We start from the raw sequence: 23985 nt of genomic DNA, 5'->3' as shown, positions 1-23985 counted from the left end.
TTGCATGGTACTGGTCTAAATAGGATTTCAAATGAAGGTTTTCTGGTTCTGTGAGACCATAGATCCTGCCGCAAGGGATTTGCGCACCAGGAACAAGGTCGATCTGAAAGTCATAGGGCCTGTGCGGCGGCAATGTATTGGCTTGGTCCTTCCGGAAAACATCCTGGAAATCATGGTATTCACTGGGCAAGGTATTAGTTGCTCCCAGGGTTGATACTGTCGCTCCGGGAGTCATGAGGATACAGACGTCGGGTTTCTCCTCTTGGTAATAGCAGGCAGGGGAGCAGTCACCGGGGAAGGTTAATTTTCATGCCCGCCAGTCTATTAAAGGGTTGTGAGCAACCAACCATGGCATCCCTAGTATTAGCCTGAACTGAGGTGCCTTGATGAGATCAAATGAAATAGACTCCCGATGTCCGTCCTGGCACAGCCAGGTTATCCTGGCTGTGCACTGGGTTACTGGTCCGAAAGTGATTTCTGTCCCATCCACAGTGGTTACCTTGTCCATAGTTGGCTTAGAACACAAAGGAAGCTCCATCTCTGCTGCCAATTCTTGATCAATATCATTTCCAACTGCTCCGCTATCGATGTATGCTTCAACGGCATTCATTCTTGACGACTGTTGGTGGTTAAATAAGATCACTGGTATTGCAAAGTGCGAGGTCAGCAACTCTTTCTTCTCACTCGACAAACTGACCTCCACGTTTGTCGAGCTTGGTAGTTTTCCGATTCCTTAGCTTCATCCTTCTCTGTGGCCCCGACTGTTCTTCTTGGGGGTTTTACTGGACAGTCCTTCAGGAAATGTCCTGGTTTCCCACAATACAAACAAAGCTGTTGTTGTCTTCTTTTGTCCCGCTCTTGTTTTGTTAATGGAGGCCGTATCCCTCCAATCTGCATGGGTTCTACAGTATTTTCAGGTACACAGGGTGTGTTTTCCCTTGGTCGAACATACACGGTCCGAGGGTCCGTCTTACACCGGTCTGCCTTTCGGTCCTGCAACCGGTGGTCTAGCTGCACGACCAGATTTATGAATTCTGCACAGTCTCTGGGTGGATCAACCACCTGGGCTAAGACGTCCTTCAATTCGCCTCGTAAGCCTCAATGGAATAACGTGGTTTTTTTGTTTGCTGGCCACCTAGCTTCGGAAACCAGTCTGTTGAAGGTAGCAATGTATGTTAACAAGTCCCGATTCCCCTGTCGGAGGGACAAGAGTTCATTGTCTACTGCTTGTTCCTGGGTATGGCGAGCAAAAAGTATTTCCATTTCTCTCTGGAACCCCCCAAAGTCATGTAATAGAGGATTGTCATGGGTTACCAACGGCACCGACCAATCTGCTGCACTACCACTCAGGTATAATAAGACAAAAGTTACCCGAACTTGGTCGTTTGGAAATGCTCCAGGCCTACAAAGAAAATGAAGGCAACACTGATTGATGAATGCCGCATACTTCCGTGGGTCCCCTGAGAACCTTTCTGGTGGTGCCAGGGGAACTGTTCCAGGTAACGTGATCTGTACGGAGTGGGTGGTATGGCAGGGTTTTGCATCGTTGGATTACTTCCAGGCAGAGGCGTCTGTCCTGCCTGTGATTGCAAGTATTGCCTGCTAATCTCTTCAGTGCGTTCTTTGGTCCCTATTAGGTCTCTCCAGAGGGCATTAGTCTCTTGTCGGGCAGAATGAACCTCAGCACGAAGCTCTCCAAGTAATTGGGCCAATTGGTCCATTTCTGATGTCTCCATGGCGCCCAGGTGGATGTGTTATGGTAGGCTTTGCGTTCTGTTACGCTCACCTGGTATCCACAGGGACGCCACCCAGCCGGGTTACTCGATGGTATGCTTCTCAGCTTTGCCCAGATGTGGTCTGCGTGGAAGGTTCTGCCTGAAAATACAGGAGGACTGTGTTCAAGGCTGACCGACCGGGGTAAGTATCCTCCCTCCACCGCCATATGATTTCAGCCCCTCTGGGCCCTCTCCTCACCTTGTGGTAGAGTTAGGCGTGCTCTCCATCCTGCCTTTTTTCCAGGGGCGCCGTGTCTTTCATGGGCGTGTGTGGTCCAGTTACTTCACTGATGCCGGCCTGTTTGATATTGTTCAGGTAGGTCTTATTGCTGTTCTTTAGTTTTGTTGCTATCCTGCATGCCTTTCTTTGTTTAAAAATGTCTCCTTTTTCTCCCTTAGGTATGCAGAGCTTCAGCACAGCGAAATGGCTTGGTTGTGCCCCGCTGGTAAATGATGGCGTATTAAGCGCGCTATGATGTGGTAAGTAAGCGCTATGCGCAGCGCTGCGAAGTCTTGCCTTTGCTAACCTGTGTTTTCCTTCCTTGTAGGTCGCAGTGTTCTTCAGCGCGAGTGGAATGTCCGGAGTGGTGCCAGCCGAGAGGCAACCAGCCAGGTAAGCCTTTTGAGCAGTTTGTAACTTGCAAATGCTTCTACTGCTTTCTTTAATGTTGTCTCTATCTTCCTCTTTCAGGTCGTTCTGTCCGGGAGGCGTGCAGATTCAAGGAAGCTGTTCTCAGTAGCTGCGAGTGGCTAAGAGGAAGACTGCAGTTAAGATGCTGCTGCTAATGATGTTCCTTTTGTCTCCTTGCAGGTTCTGCTTCTCCGAGGTTCGAGGGAATAGCTGGACACGGTGAGCATCACGTTGCAAGCTGCAAAGTGACGCGAAGCCTGTTGTCTTGCTCGGGTGTGGTTTAAATAGCCCCAACAAAATAGTGCAGATAAAGTAGTCCCTAGGCTACCACACACAAAACACTAGACCGCATAGCTTGGTTCTTTGGAACCAAGCTATGTGGAAGCCTCCATGTTGGCTGATAACACATTAAGTAGTTCCCAAGCACATTTTTTTTATGGTGTATGAGCCTGGTGCCATAGGCGCCAGAAGTTGCCCCAAGAGGGTATTGGAAAAGGATGCCAGGTTCTAGAGGCCCGAGTCATGACTCCACCTGGCCAATGGGTTTGCCAGAGGGGGTTTTGTGCGAGGGTCGTGACAGGCTTCTAGCTTCTTGCACTTTAAGATTCCCTTTTCCTTTTACCCCAGAGATTCTTTTTAGTTCACCCCCACTGTCTCTAGTGTTTGTAAAAGTATCCTTGAGGCTTAACCTTCTCTATTCTATGAGTAACAGGTGGTATAATTTTAGATTCCTTTTTGTGAGGAATCTGAGGGCGTCCTCACTTCTTTCCCTGACATATACCCCTCTCAGGTGGCCAGGGAAAGGCTGGCGCTATCGGATCCTGACCCTGGGGGTGGATATGTGAGGAAGGACTACCTGGGTGAAGGAGACTTGAGGAGTGGAGGCGAGGCACCCTTGGGTTAGACACAGTATCCCCCATTTCCCTTTCAAAATAAGTCTGCCATCCCCCAGGCCTTAATAGGCTATTGCCATTCCCTTTCCTTTTTCTCCAGTAAAACATTCCCCAATAGACACCAGTTAGGTACTGGGATGAGCAAACAACAAACCAGAGAAATGCGTCCTCTTTTTATTGACTCACACACGTACACACGCCAGTTAAGTAATGGGATGAGGAGGAGGCAAGCAAGAGCAATGCAGAACTCCCAAGCTGGCAATGAGTTGTCTAGTCTGTTTTGGACCAATCAACCTGGCAGAAGGTTTAAAAGCAGCAAGAACGGTGAAAATTGAGTCAGCTGTGGAAGCAGATCTACGGACTGCTGGAGGAGCGCAGACGTCTCCTGGAAGGCAGCATGCCAGACGGAGTGCTCGAGAGCCCCGGTTAGATGCAGAGTGTTTGCAGTGGAAGCAAGACTGAAGGAAGCTGGAGGCCTGCAGCGAACTATGTAAAGGGAACCAGCATGACTGGGCAAAGCTTCAGAGTGAGGCCGAAGCTGCGAGAGAAGCATTGGTGGCTGGAGCAAAGCCAAGGAGAGACGCTGTGGAGACAAAGCGAGGTGCTGCTTGAGAGAGAGCTTGTGGCAGCAAAGACGTGAAAGCTTGGGTAAGGGAACCCCTTTACATTGTGAACTATTTTAAATAAGGGGGATTGTGAACTATCTCGAACCATGGGAAAGAGAAACCCTTTGGAAACCAAGAGCTGGAAGAAGCTCTGAACTTTTATTTGAACATTTCTCATGTTGACACTGACATCCCTACACATTGATGTGAGGGCAAGCATAGGTTTCGGACACCAACATACTTTTACTTTGGACTTCCTGATGCAGACTATCCTTAGTTTTATTTAGGTAGGGAAATCCCACCTCAGCATAGGTCTACTTCATGATGACTTCACAAATGGTGTCAGAGATGGGATGCGGCTCAACCGATACAAGTTGGGGAACGCTAATGTTTGAGAAATTAAGTCCCAAAGTGTCAGATCCTTCAGTAGCCACAGAAGGTTCTATTGGTTCGATATTTTCAGCAGAAGGGAAGAAATGATTCCCCTAGGTGAAAGAAGACTAATACCCTCTGATCTGGTGTTGATTCCACCCCCACACAATTACATCAGATTGGCTCACAATTTGGGGTTAGCATGGACGTTTGGAATTGATGTGTTAGCAGGAGTCATAGACCCAGACTTCAGGGGAGATATAAAGGTGTTACTACAAAACCATGATCTATCCGGGGGGGATAAAATTGTACAGGGGATGCTCGAAAGAGCAATGTTTCCTATGGTAAAGGAAGAGGTCAGGAAAGAAGTAACAGATCGAGGTACCCGAGGCTTCAAGGAGGCTGATGAAACATCTGACCCCCCCACTTAAACCTCGAGCCCAGAAGGGTCATGGAAGAACTAGAAACTCTTCCCAACCTTGCATTTGCCCAAAAGAATAACCCACTGTTAGCTGAAGCCTTCCTGCAAATCATACCAGAACTAGAGGGCCATGAGAAAGGGGGACCCTTGTTCTTTCTAAATCATGGGTTGATGTACCGGGGCAACACCACTTCAGAGGCCCTGGTTAGAACACAGTCATACCTAATAGCCATAAAGCAGGTTGTCCTACAAATAGCCATTCCCATCTGACGGGCGGTGACTTAGGGCAGACAAAAACCCAGGCACAAATCCTCAACTAATTATACTGGCCCAGAATACACACAGAAATGAAAACCTTTCTGCAGTCCTGTGCAAACTGCCAAAAGACCATCACCCACATGCCACCACCAGTGCCCTTACAACTACTCCCAATCATTGAAATGTTGTTTTCCAGAATTGCCATGGACATGGTAGGACCCCTGGAAACATATAAATTAGGGAACAAATAAATACTTGTAATAGTAGATTATGTCACACTGTATCCAGAAGCCTTTCCCCTTAGGGCTAACACTACTCTGCAGATCCCGACATACCTACTCCCCTTCTTTTCAAGAGTAGGGCTTCACAAAGAAATCTTAATGCATCAGGGCTCTACATTCATGAGCAAACTCATGGGGGAAGTGAAACAACTATTATATATTACCACCTTAAAAACTTCAGTATACCACCCACAGACAGATAGCCTTGTAGAAAGGTGCAATAAAACTCTGAAAACACTGTTACGGAAGCTAGTTGGACAAGATGGAAGGAATTGGGACTAGATTGTACCCTGGGCTTTATTTGCTGTGCAGAAGAACCCCAAGTCTTCCAGAGGATTGTCCCCATTTCATTTACTCAACCGACAGGAAACCCAGAGATATCCTGGATATATTGGAAGAGACCTGGGAAGAAAGGGAGGAAAACCCAATTCCACTCTCCCAAATCGCCCATCGTCTTAAAGAGCACATGAGCGTAGTAAGATCTTTAGTCCAAACCCATATGGCTAAAGCACAAGAACAGCAGAAAAACTCATATAATAGAAAAGTCACCTGAAGATCTTTCTCAGTAGGACAAAAGGTGTTAGTGTTATTGCCAACCTCTGGGAATAAAATAACATCCAAATGGCACGGGCCTTATGAGGTGCTAGAACAGACAGGACCCTCTAGCTACAAAATGTCCCAACCTGCTCGCCGACCAAAAACCCATTGTACCATATCAACCTTTTAAAAGAATGGAAAGAAAGCCCTAAAGAGTCCACTATCACTATTCTGTCATGTTTATTACCTGATGACTCTGATAGAAAGGTGCTTATTCCTCCCGAATTTAGCAATATCCAGAAACAAGATCTGTACGACTTACTCCTCCAATTTACTGATGTATTCAAAGAGGAGCCAAGGAGAGTGAAAGGAATCTACCACCACATCTGCACCCCTGAGGGCAAAGTGGAAGACCTAAAACATTCTCGACTACCAGAGGAAGGAAAGCGGCCATCATCCAGGAAGTCAAGCAGGTGCTTGAAGTTAATATTATTGAACCATCTAAAAGCCCCTGGTCTTCTCCCATTGCATTAGTGGCCAAACCCGATAGAAGTTGGAGATTTTGTATTGATTTCAGGAAAGTCAATGCCATATCTGCATTTGATGCCTACCTGATGCCCAGTATTGATGATCTCATTGATTGGCTTGGCAATGCTATCTCTCTGCCATAGACCTTACAAAAGGATATTGGCAGGATCCACTCTATGGCCCTGATAAAGAAAAAACTGCTTTTGCCACACCCCTAGGGCTGTTCCACTTTAAAATACTCCCATTTGGATTACATGGGCCCCCTGCAACATTTCAACGGTTGATGGATAAGCTCTTACAACCATACTCTGACTTCTGCAGGGCCTACATAGACATATTCTAATCCACAGTAGGACCTCGGAAGATCATGTTTATCACTTCTATACAGTCATACAAGTCTTGAGTGCAGCAGGGTTAACAGCTAATCCTAAAAAGTTTAAATTGGCTCAATCTGCAGTAAAGTACTTAGGATTCTTCATAGGGAATGGCATGGTACAGCCACAACAGGAGAGGGATAAATCAGTCTTAGACACCCCTACAACCAGACCTAAACAAAGATCTTAGGGTTTTCTTAGGACTGCTAGGTTATTCTCATCGGTTCATCCCCAATGTTTCAAGTAAAACCGCTAGACTCACTGATAAGTTGAAAAATGCAGAACCCCAAACAATCAGGTTGAATGAAGATCAGAAATGTATCACCATATGAAAAGAAACCCTCTGTCAAAGCCCCATACTAAAAGTGGACGATTTTATTTCAAAATGGCCGCCATAGCATGAGGGTGTATCTCCTGAGCTCTGGCAGGCCGATCTTCAGCAAGCCAGATGGCTGGCAATCTTAAAGGAAGACAGCTTGGGTCCGTCAACCGGCAAGTAGCCATATAGGTAGACAGCTGCAGTTGAAAGCGGACAGGTGCATACACCGAGAACACCAGCTTCTTTAATGCACAGGACGACATCCTCCAGCGACTAGAAGTGCAACATACTTTTTCGGTAGAAGTGAGTGGGTGTCCCGCCCCCGTGATAATGTACGCGGCGCATCCAGGAGCTGGAGGAGTTTGAGAAAGAGCTACAATTAATGCCTGAGAGCATTCAAACCACAAATAATAATCTATCAGTCGACATTTGCTGAATATATAAAGGTGACAGATTTAAAACAGACGCAAGACCAATACTGAGGGAAAAGAGAGTAACAGCTCTAAGGTGTCAAATAAATAGAATAGGAGATAAGTAGTGGACTCGAACAGTGACCTCACTCTGGCCAATGTGAACCACAACAGGGATCCTACTTTGGTCACTGTAAACCACAGACGCATGTCGTTGCGGCAGGCACTACGAAGATGTGAGATTTAGCAACTCAGTTGGTTTCAATTTATATCCTCATTCGATCACTTACCACTTGGACAATTTAGGGGGGTGGCACAGTGACAGAAAAGCTAATGCGCTGTTTGGAAGAAGGGGGGGCGCAATTAGGTTTCATATTTGTACTGAGGTAGTGAACTAGTGCACTATCCTTTACATTAGTGGTCATTCACAGATGGAGCATCCCAGAGCCAGAGGACATTTTGCAATTCCAGATGCCAGGAGCTAAAGGGAACCCCCCCCGCCTACCACTCTTCAAAGTGGCCAATTGAAATGCTGTTGGATGTCTCGCACTGGAGACACCCCTCTAGGTGAGGAAGCAATGGTGCAGTCTATAGGAGAAAAGCAATACAACCAGGTTAAAATGGCTTTAAACAAGGAAGACCTTCAGGATTGTTCAAAAAGAATGGAAGAGAGGATGATGAATGCCTTCCAGACGCAGCTAGACATAATTAAGGATAACTTACAGGGCTCAATGATGGAAGTGAAGAAGGTGATCAGTGAAATTGGTACCAGGGTGGATACAACTGAATGGGGCCTGTCGGAAATGACAAAAGAAGTAGGCCGAAACAGTGAGCTTCTAGATCAATTGGCTAGAGCCAACCACAATTTGGAAATACAGATGGAAGACCTGGAAAATCGCTCCCGGAGGTCGAATATACAGGTGCAGGGTCTACCGCAGGACAAAAAGGATATGGATTTGAGAACAACGATCCAGCAGTGCTTCGGGATTCTATTTACGGATATAACACCTGAAGATGTGAGGATTGATAGGGTACATCGGGTGGGTCCCAGGGGATCTGGCCCAGGTACAAGACCAAGAGATATGTTAGTGGCCATGTCCTCATTCAGGATTAAAGAAGTGGTTGTTAGGATGGCAAGGACACAATCGGACATAACTTTTAATGGGGTCCAGGTATATGTCTTCCAAGACCTTGGATTGATGACATTGCACAATAGGAGGGCCATGATCCCGGTCACTAAAGAACTAATAGCTAAACAGATCCAATATAAATGGACGTTTCCATTTGGCCTGCTGTTCACCCGGGAAGGCAAGCAATATAAGAAAATGTCCTGTGAGGAAGGATTGTCCATAATGAATATACAGGAGGGCAGGTGACCTAGTGGACAAATGCAAGAATCCTCTTCTCGAGAAGGTAATCGCCTGTGGACTTGGTTTGCAGCACCTGGAAGGCGAGACAGCAGATATGCAAAACTCTGAGCAACACAGATGAGCCTGGACCGTCAGGAGGCGTCTGAGAACTCTGTTCAATCTTTGTATCATGGTCATTCATGTTGTTTAGTTGCTTAATGGTGTTTAGAAAGATAACAGTAATGGGTGTAATGGGTGCTAAGGTGGTGAGAGGGGCGAACAGGGCATGTGTATCGACCTGCCTGGAGGGAAGGTCGAGGTTACGGCATTAAGGAATCACTTGGGGAGTGTAGTTCGCCCTCATTAGGGCTGTTCCCGGGGTTGATTCAGGATCAGAGCCCCAGGGAGGTATCTGGGGGTTTTCACAGAAACTCTGGTTCCGACCAGGAAGGGGTTGGGGGGTAAAGTTGGGTGGTAGGGAGGGGGGATTTGTTAGGGAAAGGGTATGCGTGTGATTAGTTGAAGTGAGGGGGACTAGGGGAGGGGGAAATATGGGGAGAGGGCGATGGTGATGACTTTGTCGATAATCAAGGAATAAGTGTGATTTATCAATGGGTTCAGAGGTTAGCCAAAGACAATATTTTAATGACAAGAGATGTCCATAACAATTTATTTGCATAATGTAAGAGGTATGAACTCCCCGGTGAAGCATAAGAAAGTTGAGGTGCAAAGTAGACGACTCCAGGCGGACATAATAATGCTGTTGGAGACCCACATAAGGAAAGTAGATAGGTCTTACTTCGCTTTCAACAATTTACGCAATTGTATCAAGCGAACCCTCCAGGGTAAACGGCTGGGATGTTGATAGGCTTTAAAGATGCCATGCAGGTAAAAGTTGAACGAATTGAGGTTGACAAACAAGGCAGATACCTGTTCCTAGTGATTCTTCTGGAACATACTAGGGTGACTATGGGTACGATCTACGCACCCAATGTGGGTCAGGAGGCATTTGTTAGGGTGATGCTCTTAAAACTAGAAAGATTTTCGATTGGGGAGATAGTGCTTACTGGAGATATTAACATGGCTTGGGAACCAGTTCTAGAGAGGAGGCGCGCAATAGACATAGCAGGAGTACCCCTTTGAAGGCCTTAAAAGAGAAATTTGACCATTTAACCTTCGTAGATGTCTGGCAATCAAAAAAGGGGAATGAGAGTGGATGTACTTGTTTTTCCCACATACATCAAACATATTCCAGAATAGATTACGTATGGATAATGGCATCCAAATGGGGGAAGTGGACATGGTTAATATAAGTGCTATTTCGACTTCAGAGCAGGCCCTGATGGTGGCAGAATAGAAGGGGATGGGAAACCGGAAGAGGGTATGGACTTGGACAGGTCCCCGGGAAGTACTACTTGACCCAGCATTGGTGGAATTGATGAGTGATAAAATAGATTAATATTTTTTGCGTAATGAAAGTGAGGGAATGGCAGCAGAGGGAGTCTGAGAGGCATTTAATGCGGTCATTAGAGGGAAGAATATAGTGGTTCAAGGGCAAAAAAGGAAAATAAGGGTGGCATTGGAGCTGGAATTAGAGGCCCAATTGAAGGAGCTTCAGCATGAGTCAGCAGAGGGCAGGAATAAAGAGGTATATCAAAAATTGAAGGGATTAAGAACACAATTGGAATTGTTGCGTACACAATATGCGGAGAGTGCCTTGCTGTATATTAGACAGCTGTACTATATAAGCGCCAATAAGGTGGATAGGTTATTAGCCAGACAGATTAGAATGGACACAGCGAAATGTACAATCATGGGAATTAAACAAGCGGGTGGTACATCAGCGCAGGATTCAAAATACTGCAAGCGTTCAAAGAGTTTTATGGGACTCTCTATAGGTTTGATGAACCAGATCAGAGGGCAGTGGACCAATATTTTAGTGGCCTATCGCTGCAGAAAATACCAGAAAACAGGAAAGGGATACGCTAGACAACAAGATTTCATAGGAGGAAGTCAAAGCCGCAATTTAAAGGTTACCCAAAAAGAAAGCTCCGGGTCCAGATGGATTTACTGCGAGTTTTTAACAGACATTTTGTAAACAGTTGAGTCCCATACTGGTGTGCCTTTTCAATTCTGTTGGGAGGAATGGTCAGGGGACCCCCCATTATGGCAGAGGCGAAAGTGGTAGTATTCGCAAAACCTAATAAAGATCCAACTTTATGTGGGTCATATCGGCCCATAGCCCTCTTAAATCTAGATGCATTTTGGCAGCTAGGGTCACCCCACTTCTTCCAGACATTATTGCCATGGACCAGCCAGGCTTTATAAAAGGCAGACAAACGTGGGATAACACAAGGCAAATCAGCTCACCACCTACGGTCCCGGTAGGCAGACTTGTCACAGAAGCACCAGCACCGTTAGCAATGGTGCAGTTGCTTCTGTGTGCCCATTCCATGGAGCCCTACGGAACTGCATGGGAATGGGGACGTACACTTTGCCCCCGCCTGATATCCCAGGCCGCCGGGACTGTAATGTTCAGGTGGCACCAGGATATCAGGCGGCAAAAACAGTGTTACAAGTTTGGCAGCAATCCACCGGTCGCACCGGCAGGTTACCATCAAACTCTTAATGACGTCCATTGTCTGAGGCTTTGATTGGGCAAACACTGGCATTTCATGTGGAGGTTAACCTATGTCATGTCCTACATGATTCTTGTTTAACTGTGCTGCTCCTAGAACAGCCCATGAGGCTACATGGAAGCACACTATATTTTCTCCAACTTCATCTAAAAAAGCTGGTTTAATTACACAACCTAGCAGTAGAGGGGTCATATGTAGTGGTAGATAGAACTTCATCCTATCCTACTGTCTCCTTTGTATGCACTCACAACCCTTGGGTTCTCTCCTGTTGTATTCCGTATCAGTGCTCCTTTCAGGGCCTTTTATTTGGAATAGCGTGTTTAATGTTGTTGTTGTCCAATAAATGCCTGGTATTGTTCCCTTATTGTGTTATAACTTATTTGTTGGGACGAAACCCACAGAATCATTGACATCCTAGTGTGTGTTAATTACTTCTTCCCCTCTATGGCTTTCCCTAATCTATGGCCTGTAAGTAGCTGTTACTATCTGGCTAAAGTGGGGTTTCCTTTCTTGGTCACTGGGCAATACTGCTAGGCGTCTGATGACTTCTAGTCTTACTGATTCACCTTTTATTAGGGGCATGAGTATTCCTTCCATCATGGACTACTTTCCCCCAGCTATTGCCCGCCCTAAACCCATTGTTGCTTCTGCTCCCTGGAAGTTCAAAATCTCTCCCAGAATGGAGGTAAGTGCTATATTTGAAGGAGTCCCAAATAAATGTAGGTACAACCAACTATACACTGAAACCCCACTATTTTGGGCCATCCCTATTCGACGCCTATAATCACCAAAGTTCATACGGCACTGAAAATTGTTCTAAACAAAAATACCAGCTAAACACCTCTTTTTTGTCTAAGCCATTAGCAAAGAGGAAACCTCATCCAACACTAGGAATCTTTCCCATATATGTGTTAGTGGACAGTACCTTTCTTGTATAAATGTTGGCCAAGGATGGCCTCATCAACAAGGAATATTGCCAAACCTAGAAGTCTTGCGGACTACAGAAAAGACAGGGATTTGTAGTTCTTCTGGGGAACGGTTATCCATTTGTTTTCTGTTTACTAGAACATTGGCACTCGTCCTAGAAAAACATATATAGCAGTAAACGGTCTTAGTTTATACAAGAGGCCTGTGGTGTGCCTGACTCAAAACCACTGGCGCTCACCCCAGACTTTTGGAAAAAACCTCCAAAAAGCAGTGAACAGCTATGTTTATACAAGAGGCTTTAATGTATCGGGCTCAAGGTTTCTGGTGCCCAGCTCGGACTATTGAAAAAAACTAATATACTGTACACCAACTTTACAAAAGCAAACCTCGTGACTTTCATTTTACTAAATATGAACGCTTTCGCACTGCACTGTGCATTTTAGCAACAAGGCTGGGTGTACAGCTCATACCATGTGCGGTTTAAAGCATGGCTAACAAGAGTAGACATGGGAAATGCATGTCAGGGTGGCCAGTCAGTCAATTTGCTTTTATTCGGAATAATCCATCAAGCTGAACAATAAGTACAAATTTACAAAATTGTTATAAAAACAGAATAAATAGAACATTTAAGACATATATACACAATACCATACAAATAGAAGAACCAAAAATTTCAGGGTAATATAAACACAATCTAAGAGTTACGATCATATCATCTCCCACTTGACTGTTACAAAATTGTTATAAAAACAGAATAAATAGAACATTTAAGACATATATACACAATACCATACAAATAGAAGAACCAAAAAATTCAGGGTAATATAAACACAATCTAAGAGTTACGATCATATCATCTCCCACTTGACTGTTACTCCCAATGGTAAAGCTAACTTGTTCAACCTGATGGATTATTCTGAATAAAAGCTAATTGACTGACTGACGTCAGGGTGGGTTTGAACATGGGCTTTACCTTATGGTAAAGTCCATGTTCCATGCAGGCCATCATTGCTTCTACCAGAGGTTGTCATATTTTTGCCCATTTAGGCTCCACGCTGTTCTCCAAACTCCCCCGCCCAGGCCCCACACACACTACCCTCAGCACCCAGCCTCTGGTGCCCATTTCCCTGCCAACTCCCACTACCTAACCTGCATTTACCAGATTTTTTCATCCCTCTGTGGTCCGTTCCCCACCACAGTCATCACAAATATGGAAAATTGACTCAATGTCTATGGCAGCCATCTCTGGATTTTCTAAGGAAATTCAGTGCACATGAATGGCCGAGAAACCTTATTACAGCATTTGCTTTGCTTGGCCTGTAAATCGGGCCACAGGTCATTACCAGCTGGTAAAGCCCCCATCCTTGGCTTACATCGTTTAATTATACCGCTGGATTATTGGCAGGTCTTTGTAAGCAATAAATCAGTATAGGGTCTCAACCACTGTTGCAAAGCGTGCTGTTGCACTCCTAACATTCGGCATCAAAGCTCAGTGCCCATGTATTTTAATAATGCTCACTCCATCCATACATATTTTTGTTGTTGCTCAAAACCGGTTTTCAAGATTTATCTTTCCTATTATAATGGCATAACAGCCTTGATTGGGAGTGTTGCAACAGGTTTTTATCGTCCCTTACATTTGCCATGTGCCCTCTGCTTTTCTCAGTCCCCTAACTCACCTGTTTGGTGATAACACCTGTCATGGCCATTCCCCTTGGGCTGTAATGCCACATTTAATTCTATTTCATCCTTTTGAAATGCATAGCAGACACACCTACAGAAAGGTGAGCAGATGGGCAAACCTCTAATAAATATTAATAGACGTGGTGTTCCGCCTGGGTGATGCAGCTTGCAGAACCTGCCTTTCCACTTGATGAAAACTTCTAATCCTTCATCACCAGTAAGACAAAGGCAGATATGAAACACAGCGCTTCCTAAAAGAAAAGCTCTGCAGCCTAAAAGAAAAGCTCTGCAGCCTGAGGCATTTTTGGCACTGCCATGTTATGGCCTTCAGAAAATACTGTGACGAATCACAGTAAATCGTTCCTTCTCCCTTACAGGAAGCCTCATCAGGAGGCTAGTGGGTGAGCGTGAGCCCTGCTCTGCAATGCCCTCCTTAGGGATAGAGGCAAGTGGCACATTACTGGGAGAGACTCCCCCTTTGGGGACAAGTACTCCCGTTCCAATGAGAAACTCCCTAAAAACCATCCCAACAATACCTCTGAGAACATTTACTATGGAAACATGTGTGAAGAAGGAACCGTTTTTTGCTGCTGTCACCCAGAAACTGTAAATATCTCCTTAAACAAAATATCCCATTCAAGTGGGATGATGAGGATGATACATGGAGGAAGAGAGAAGCCATGTGAGATGGAAAGAGAAAGGCCCAGGCGTACGCCAGGGAAGTCCCAAGCATACATCGTGCATAACGAGGAGGACACTGGCAAAGAAAAACCCCTGCGAGTTATAAAACAGGACTGCTTCCTGCTGCAGAGAGAGAGTTGGATGAACAGCGACTGGTGAAAATAAAGGAACGTGAAACCGAAACAGATGTGCAGCATCGTAGCCTGGAGGGAAGCGAGAAAAGTAGTCGGACGCATCCTGGAGTTCAGAGAGGAAGAGAGCGACACCGAAGGTGGTGGCATGCCACATGAGACTCGTGGTGGGCCAGGATTCCCCCCAAACAACGCTGAAACTACTCTGCAGCCAGAGACGCAGAACCTAACAATACGGGAAGCACCATGCGACCATCCTCAACAACGGTATGAAAGAGGAAGCTATATAGGAGCAAGAGAGAGGACGTTGACAGTACAGAAAACCAATCCCAAGCAACTGGAAGCCCCGGTGACGTTCTCACTAGAAGTCCCACTTAAGAGGGAGAACGAGAGACCAGGGAGGGGAAAGGAGAATCGTTATGGGATCAATCATACTCGTCCCAGTCAAAGTGATACCTGAGCCAAGAGGAGCGGAGAAGAACCGTTATGAGAACAATCATACTCGTCCTAGTCAGAATAAAGAGACTGTGAGACCCAGAGGGGTGAATGAGAAGCATTTTGAGACCCATCTTAATCATCTCAGTCAAGATAAAGAAATCCAAATAGTGAAACCTCAAGAAGTGCATAAGAATCAATCAGTGCCTTCGGAAGTGCCTGTATGAAACCTGACTGAAACTCTGCCTGTAGCTCTGCCCGCAGCTTTGCACGTTTGCTATTTTTGCTGGAAGTGCACTGAAGTGTGTCCACGACAATTTGAAAAACAAAGTGTTCAAACTGGTAATTGCTATTTAGTGCACTTACCTGCGCCAGCTCCAAGAACTGCTTTGCCTGTTTTAATAGGATTGGTTTCCAAGAACTGCTTTGCCCACTTTAATTGGATTAGTTTCTAGGGGCTCCTAGGGGCGATTATTGGTAGTAATTTCCTAGCTTATGGACTTCGGAATTATGTGAAAAGCATCTTATTTTTCCTGTTCTGTGTTTGTTTTAGGAGCGAACATAACCCCGCCCCCTAAAGGCAGGCACTACTATAAAGGCTCAAGACACACGCCTCCGTCACTGTGAAAACCCTGTGAAACCAGCTGTACTGTGACAACACCACACAGACCAAGAAGAATACAAACCCACGACTACATACTCAACCCGAGAAGATGGAGTAATGAGGATCAAGCCTCGGCATCCACAAATCACAGCTGATGGATACAAATCTATCAGCAAGAAGAAGAACAAGCGCGCTCGGGGGGCGGTGGCTACTCCCTGTGCGCGCCTCCCGGAAGTGCCTTTGTAAGTGCCTGCCTGTTAGCCTGCCTGTTAGCCTGCCTGTTAGCTAGCCTTTTCGCCGTCTTCGCAGGCAAACAGGAGTTGAGTTGTTTCACTTTGAGGTACTCGTTTTTTTGTTTATTTAGCGGCCAGCGAGGAAAATCGCAAAGTATAAATACTCCCGAACAGGGCCTATAACAAGAAATGCAAGTATGTCGGGAAACCGACAATATGATGATATTTTGTCAGCACCTTTAATCTTCACACCTGTAAAAGGCACTATCAGAATGGCAATGACAATGCCTCTTCCACCTTCCACTCTAACTCCGCCGGATGTAACAATATTAGCTGAACCCGTAGGAGATTCATCTATTGCTAATAGGATCACAGGGGTGTAACTTCAAGAAAAATGGTGGAGTTTTCCCTAATTCTGTTGCAGAGTCAACACAGACAGTATTATCCATAGGGAGCTCAATTTTGGATTGCTCCCTTATGGCTCTTTCTCAAATCAAGAGAAGCAAGAGATTGCATGGGAAATACCGTCTGGCCAACGTGAGGCCCCAGAAATGGGGAGTGAAGAAGGGCTGATTAGAGATGACACATTACAAGGGAAAATCCTTTTAGAATTGAAATGTTGGATAGGTTACTGACATCGTTGGAAAAATATAAAGGCACAGACAGGGGAACTTGCAGAGAGGTGCAAAATAATACAGCGACTCTAACTGATTCCGGATTATTATCTACGAGTCCTAGGTCACTGAAGGAAACTATAGAGGCTCCTTTAGCGAAAAAGACTAAGGGCCTCATTCCGAGTGAGGCGGTAAGGGGTTAACAGCGCCGGTAAGGATGCCGGTGCCATTAACCCCTTACCGCTGCATTCTGAGGTCCTTTAGCGGGTCCCGCCAAGGGCGGCTGGTAAAACCAGCTGCTCTTAGCGGAAGCCACTAAAGGACCAGGGAGCTAATAACGGGCCTGTTATTAACAGGCCCGTTATTAGCTCCCTCCCCATTCCTATTGAGCCCTATGGGGGCTCGAATGGGGATGGCTTCCCTGAATGGGGAAATACCGGGTCCTCCAAGGTTGGAATGAGCCGGTTAGTCCCCATTCAGGAATTTGGAGGCTAAGGGCACCATGGCTGCCTCCAAACTCGGAATGAGGCCCTAAAGATAGCGAAGTGGTGAATATCTCAAAGCGTGTGGATAAAGCGAAAATACCGGAATGTTCTTCCCCAATAAATAAAAAAAGGCTTTAACAATAAAATAAAATAGACGTTTGTATAGTAAAGCCCAGATATTTTTGCTGAAATATGAATAAAGGGGATGTGGAAAGCCAAGATAACATATCTTTTTTGGACAACTCTGGGGACTGTGAGGTTATATGTGACCCACAGGGTGTAACCTTAGCGACTGATACGATTTCGGACAATATGAAGGGAAAAACAAACAATCCGGAAAAAAAGAGCCGAGATAAAAGAAAAACCAATGGGGAAATTGCCCACCTTTGTAAAAAATGTTGGGGCTGCGAAGGGCTCTTTGTTGAAATTTTTCCCAAAGGTTTTCAGGGATGACAGGACAGGAAACACGTTGGATACTCATGCCGAGTCTTCCTCAATACCAATAGGAATTTGCAATGGTGGGCAGGCGAGGATCTGGGGAAACAAGTACTGGGCCAACCTATGAATAAAAAGGTGAATAATAAAATGGATAAGGTTGTAACACCAGAAATAAGAAAAGATACAGACTGAGTTATATCCCTCGAAAGCAGCATTCAAGAAGTGAGGAGGGAGTAGTGATCTCTGCAAGTGTCAAGTGTCAGACAAGCCAGCATTTAGGGGTAAGACTGGATAGTGAAGCCGAAGTGCACAGTCTTTCAGACTCTCCTTTATCAAAAGAAAAAATTGTGAGGAGAGTGGTGACAGCTGTGATGACCGAATCTCAAGATTTTGGAAATAAAATGATGAGGTATGAAAAGAGTGTGAAACCTGTGCAGTTGGAAGGCGTTCCAATGGATGTAGCCTCACTTGGATAAAAATCGGTGCTGTCAAGATCCATTCAGGAGAGAAATGTTGCGTTGGATTATCTGGACCAAAAAAAATGGAGATAGGGTTGAATCCTGAAAATTATCCACAAATACGAGCTCAAGTGGGAGATTAACCTACTGTAATGAAACAATCTGATCTTTGTATGGGAAACCATTTGACGGAAACCCCAACGGTTCCCAGTGGACAACATTTATGGAACCCTTTAGATAAGCATTATAACTCAACAGGTCAAAGACTGATGGAGAAGGTCCCCTCTGCACCACCTAGATTGGTGCAATCTAGTAATTTGAGGGGGGTTAAATGGAGGCAGCCAACTCATCTGGGCTGTCCAAGTGTATTAATATACTATCTATTTATGGCTGGCTATATGTTTCTATGTTTACAAGAAACTTGGATGATTTCCCCATATGCCCATGATGGCTTCGAAAGCTTTTTTGAATTTGCCTGTCAAGGCCCAGCTGGTCGCCCTGCGGGGGTCTCTTAACTGCTGTGAAATTGAATAGGAACATTAAAGTAGTAAAATGTTCTAACATTGCTCAGGGTTGTTTGGCGATAAAAATGGTCATAGATGCGTTAAAATGCAAATTTCACCTATTATTGGTTAATGTTTACTGGTCACCAAAACTGAATTTGAACATATCTTTGGAACTATTGAGCAAATATATTGCAGAGAAATTAGCGAACTGTGTGGGTTTACAGATCATAGTCACAGGAGATCTCAATACACACATGCAATATGTAGGAAGCTCATCCATACACAATGATGTATCTAAAGACAATGATGTAAGAGGTAAAAAGCCCAAGCAGGCTGAATTATGGAATATTTTTTTTCTGGATTGGGGCTTACTCTCAGTGAGAGAGTGGGACCATTCCCAGAATAATTGTCCGACATGGTCAAGTGGCAAAAATAGCTCAGTGATTGACTATATATTTGTGTCACAAAGCTTTCTTAATGTAATGTCAGAATTCAGAATATCTCCGACTGATCTAAGTGATCACTTTATGCTGACAATAATTTGGGACTTTCAGACTAAATTAAAATCAAATTGTTGGGGTATAACAAATCTAATGACAAACCAGGGGAAAACAAAGGTGAACTGGCATGAAGGCAATATAAAAAAAGTTAATGAATATTTTCTGAAAGATAATACTAACTTTACAACAGAGACCAGACAAGCTGTCTTTACCCATGAAATATTTGGATCGTATGTAGAAACAGCTATTGGTAAAACAATTAGCAAAAAAGATCAAGGGCAAGGGGTTAAACACAGTTATAAGTTTGACAAACAAGTTAAAGATGTTAAGAATGCTTGCAATAGAGACATTAGATGCCTATAAAAATCGGGTATGGCTATGGACCTCATTTCTTTGGGCATAAAAAAATGGAAACAAAAATGAAGAAATTGGGTAAATAATCATATGGTGACACAGATGCAACCAGAGAATGAGAATATGCTTACAGCGTTAAAGGATAGTTCTAGTAGACATTTTTGTATATTACTTAATACATTGGAATCAAGTCAGGTAGTGCAGCAGACTAATTCCACTACTGAAATAGCACGGCTGGGTCATTTTGGTGAAGTATATGTTCAAAAAGAAGTACCAAAAATATGTAATGATTTTGTTAGGCTCCCATAGTCTTTGAAGGTTTCAGTTGATGATATTGAATCCCAAATTAAGAAAGCAAGTAATTCTAGAGCTGCTGGCCCTAATCACCTGTCCATTATATTAATGAAAGGGAACACGGAATTATGGGCCAAAATCCTAGCATTCCTTTTTGAAGATATTATTAGGACAAAAACTACAAGTTGGAAACTGTCTTATATAGTTCCTATTTATCAAACGGGAGATAAAAACAACTTGAAAAATGATCGCTCAATAGCGGTTATGGATGCCGATTCAAAGATTTTCTCTGGATTGGTATTGAATGAGATATTGAAATGGGCCCAGTAGGTAACATTCTGAAACCGCAACAATTTGGCTTCAGAAAATATATTGGAACAGGCGCTGCAGGACTTTTACTTTCCATTTTTCAACAAAATGCGTGGAAAACTGGAGCCACCCCGATATATCTTGCAGCCATAGATTTGACCATGGCCTTTGATGTAGTGCATAGGGATACAATGTGGGGCAAGCTAAAAAAGTTAGGTCTTCAAAGTAATCTTTTAGCAATATTGATTTCCCTACACCAAGATTCATTTGTACAGGTTCGATTAAATTTGGAGGGGATTTTATCAGGTCCTATAAAAATGGTTAATGACCTTAGACAGGGGTGCATTTTTGCCCCCACATTGCTTAATCTTTATATCTCGGATGCAGGCGAGTGCCTCGATGAAGCAGCCTTTATTCCACCTAAAATTGATGGTAAAATAATAGCGTGTTGTGCTCACGCTGATGATTTTGTATTTTTTGATTAATCTGCAAAGGGATTGCAGTGAATGCTCACAGCGTTTAATTCATATACTAAATCAAATTATTTAAAGATCAACGCTAATAAAACAACTATTATGGAACTAAGTGGTCGCAGATTTAAGATGAGATATAATTGCTCTATTGGTCATGTAAAACTAATAGTGAAGAACAAGATGTCATTTTGGGGTTTCCACATTTTTAACAAACACAGTAAAAGTGTTTTTCAAAATAATTTGCTGCATAAAGTGTCTTTGCAGATTGCTCAGTTGAAGAAGGTGGATAACAAGTTTGGAAGCTATTCATTGATTCTGGTATTACGTTTTTACAATCTAAAATCTATACCAAAAATACTTTATGGGTCTGAGTTTTTTCCAGAGTCAACTATAACAACGTTGGATAAGTTGGAGTCCAAAATATGGAAGTCGTTGTTGTGCTTCTTGCCAAAGGCATTACCTATAGACGTTATATGGCATGAGTTAGGTCTTTTGTCTTTGGCCTTTCATGTCTTCTGGAGGCAATTGTCATTATTCAGAAGACTAATTGTGGACTCCGGGGACAACTTGTACAGACTAATTGGAGGTGGTCTCAGACACGGTAATTCCAGGGAGGCAGGCCTTCTACAATTACAAATATTGTGCCTTAAAGGTTTAGACAAATTAGGCATTTCTTGCAAATTGCTAGTAGAAAATCTGATTAAATTAAAGAAATTGTTGCAGTGTGCAGATTGGTCGGCAACACTTGATAAAGTAGCTTCAAGAAAAATGTACACAGACCGCATAGTCAACCAAAGATGGGTGGGAGAGCTAGAACCCTATTTTAAAAAAAATCTGAATAAGAAGTGGATGCAGAATTATATGAGGTTTAGATTCAATGTATGCCGAAATTTTGGGTATAAGGTCGGGTAAAGGAATATCTAGACAATTCTTCCCATGTCGATTTTGTAAACATTTGACGGAGACAGAGACACTTAAACGTATGCTTTTGTTTTGTAAGGCCTTGTTACCCGTCAGAATGAAGACATTTGGAAAATGTGTCCCTAATCATGATTGGGTTGATTTGGATTCCATCTGGTGGGATATGATGTATGGAAAATCTTTATCACTTAAAATTGCAGTTGTTGACTTTCTGTCAAATACTTGTGGAGTGATTTCAATAATCGACAATGCACTATGATTTTATGAAAAAAATAAAAAGAGTATGGAATTCAAATATTGATGTATATATATTATATGTTGTTTTATGTGAAGGAATAGGTTTATAATATGTATATGGTGTGATATTTTGATTATGTAAAATGATGAATTCTTCTGTGTCTCTGAGATCATGTGATTGTGTTTGGTATTGTGCTTTCATTTTAGATGATAGATCTTTGCTATATGGGTTAAATAATGTTGTGGATAATTGGTTGAATGTAAGATGTAAAATTTTAAATGATATGTATATGAATTCTAAAGATCTGAGGAACTGTGAATTTTGTAAAGGTTTGCTTTTGCTAACCATAAACAAATAAAAAAAACAAAATAGGAATAAATACTGGAATGCTCAGTCTTGTATCAATAAAGTCCAAGAAAGTCAAATAGGAGAGACTTATAAATGTTGGGTAAGTTTACCACGGGAAGAGAGAAGAACAAATCTCTACGGAAAGAATCAAGAGGAGAATAATAGAACTCAAAAGGGTAACCATCAACAAAAGACGTAGCCAAGCAAAGTCTTGAATGAATTTTATGAACTAATCAAAACACTCAACAGGGACTATATGAAAAATGTACTATTGAAATAGAAGTTTGCAAGAAGCTAATAGACTACAGTTGTTATTATAGTGATAGGGTCAGTTGGGCTAGTTTGGACGGTGGACAGGTTCTATTAAGACATTCACTGACGAGTGACGAGCACCGTAGCTAGTTTTGTTAGGTAGGGACACATTATAGCATAGGGAAAGATACACATTTTTCCTTTTCTTTAACAAACCTAATTGTGAAATTACTTAGAGTCTGCGTCCTTTTTCTGACCCACTACAATACCCCATGAGACGCATATTTCACAATACATAAAGCGCTAATTTCTGAAACAAAATGCGCTCCTATTTGGCATACAAATCTTTGCAAAGTGGACTTTAAAAAAGGATTAAATAAGTGGCTAGGAAAACCATGTGATAATTGTATGGTGGGTGAACAAAAAAACAGATCAAATAATTTTGTAATACTATTGTTTTAAATGGTGGGGACATTCATCCACCAAACACCACGGGCAGTAGAATAACATCACACACCTAATAAACCGCTCGTAAGTGATTCACATTGCCTGTGGCGCTCATATCCATTAAAAAAAATTACATCACAGGAAAATAGGGCACTATGAGGCAGCTTTGTCTGCAGTTAGCATCTCATAAATACCCAATAAATATGGTGGCATTACAAGACCTTTCAACCTGACAATATGTGTGACGTCTATCATCAGTACAAAACAGAAGTGATGTAGAATGCCCTTTGATACTTTTGACATCTACTAAAGTGAAATTGCTTACATAAACAATTCGTCAATAAGCAGAGAATTAGCACAATAGTAAATATCTTCTAAAGCAGACAAAGGGCTGGTTGAGTTTTCAATTGGTTGGCTGCCTTGATATGCAATTGGATGAAGTCATAATATGGCAGGTTCACTGACATCAGAGCTATCCTAAGTCAGTGAAACTGCCTCCATATGCCATTACCGCTGCATTTGGGTTTCTTATGCCAGTTTTCACATCTGATGCTAAGCACAGCTTCAGGTGCCCAGTGGCTGCCATAATGTCCCAGGGGCTGCCAAAAAGGCCCAAGAGCAGCCTTGAACACTCAGGTCATACGCCATGTAAACGTAATACAGGCAAGATACAGCCACAAATGTCGAGGAGCTGACATGTCATGCAATGCAGTCTCAAATACTCAAGTGCTGAGCTCCCATCTAATGTCAGGTTAAGCACAATATTCCTGGTATTCTAGTCATATGTTAAGTAGTCTCACGTGCTAAGCTGCAGTAATCATATGCCAAGTGTCGGTTCAATAGCCCAGGAAATTACATCTAATGCCAAATAAAGCATCATAAACCAGATCTAGCCATCACATAGGAAGGGCAGCCTCTCGTGCCCAGTTACTGCCCTGATATGCCATGTGAAGCCTCCAATGGCTAAGTATTTCAATCTAATGCTGAAAGAAAAGATGGCTCTTTGAGAGCGCTGTTTACTCTCTGCCATCAACCTTTGGTGCCAGGGGCACCAATGAGATTGCCAGGGATACCAGATGATACACCTAGCAAGTGTAGACATGGACAATCACTTTGACCTGCATGGCATGAAAGAAGGGGACATCATACAAACCACTGTACATTGTAAACAAGCTTTATTGGAAATATGACTCTCCAAATTACAGGGACAACAAAACCTCTATTAAAGCTAACACTAAAGGCATATTTAATGTGTTTAATAT

General features: G+C 43.4%; 1 protein-coding gene across 1 annotated transcript in view; it reads right to left on the bottom strand.

Moving 5' to 3' along the window:
- IL20RB (interleukin 20 receptor subunit beta) overlaps positions 1-23985 on the bottom strand; it is a 315418-nt gene that overhangs the window by 208844 nt on the left and 82589 nt on the right. The gene's annotated exons all lie outside the window — the stretch shown is intronic.

This window comes from Ambystoma mexicanum, chromosome 10 (assembly GCF_040938575.1).
Source record: "Ambystoma mexicanum isolate Mex_15411 chromosome 10, UKY_AmexF1_1, whole genome shotgun sequence".
Taxonomy (NCBI): Eukaryota; Metazoa; Chordata; class Amphibia; order Caudata; family Ambystomatidae; genus Ambystoma; species Ambystoma mexicanum.
The sequence above is the reverse complement of the archived record's forward strand: the minus strand, read 5'-3'. Positions and strand labels throughout refer to the sequence as shown.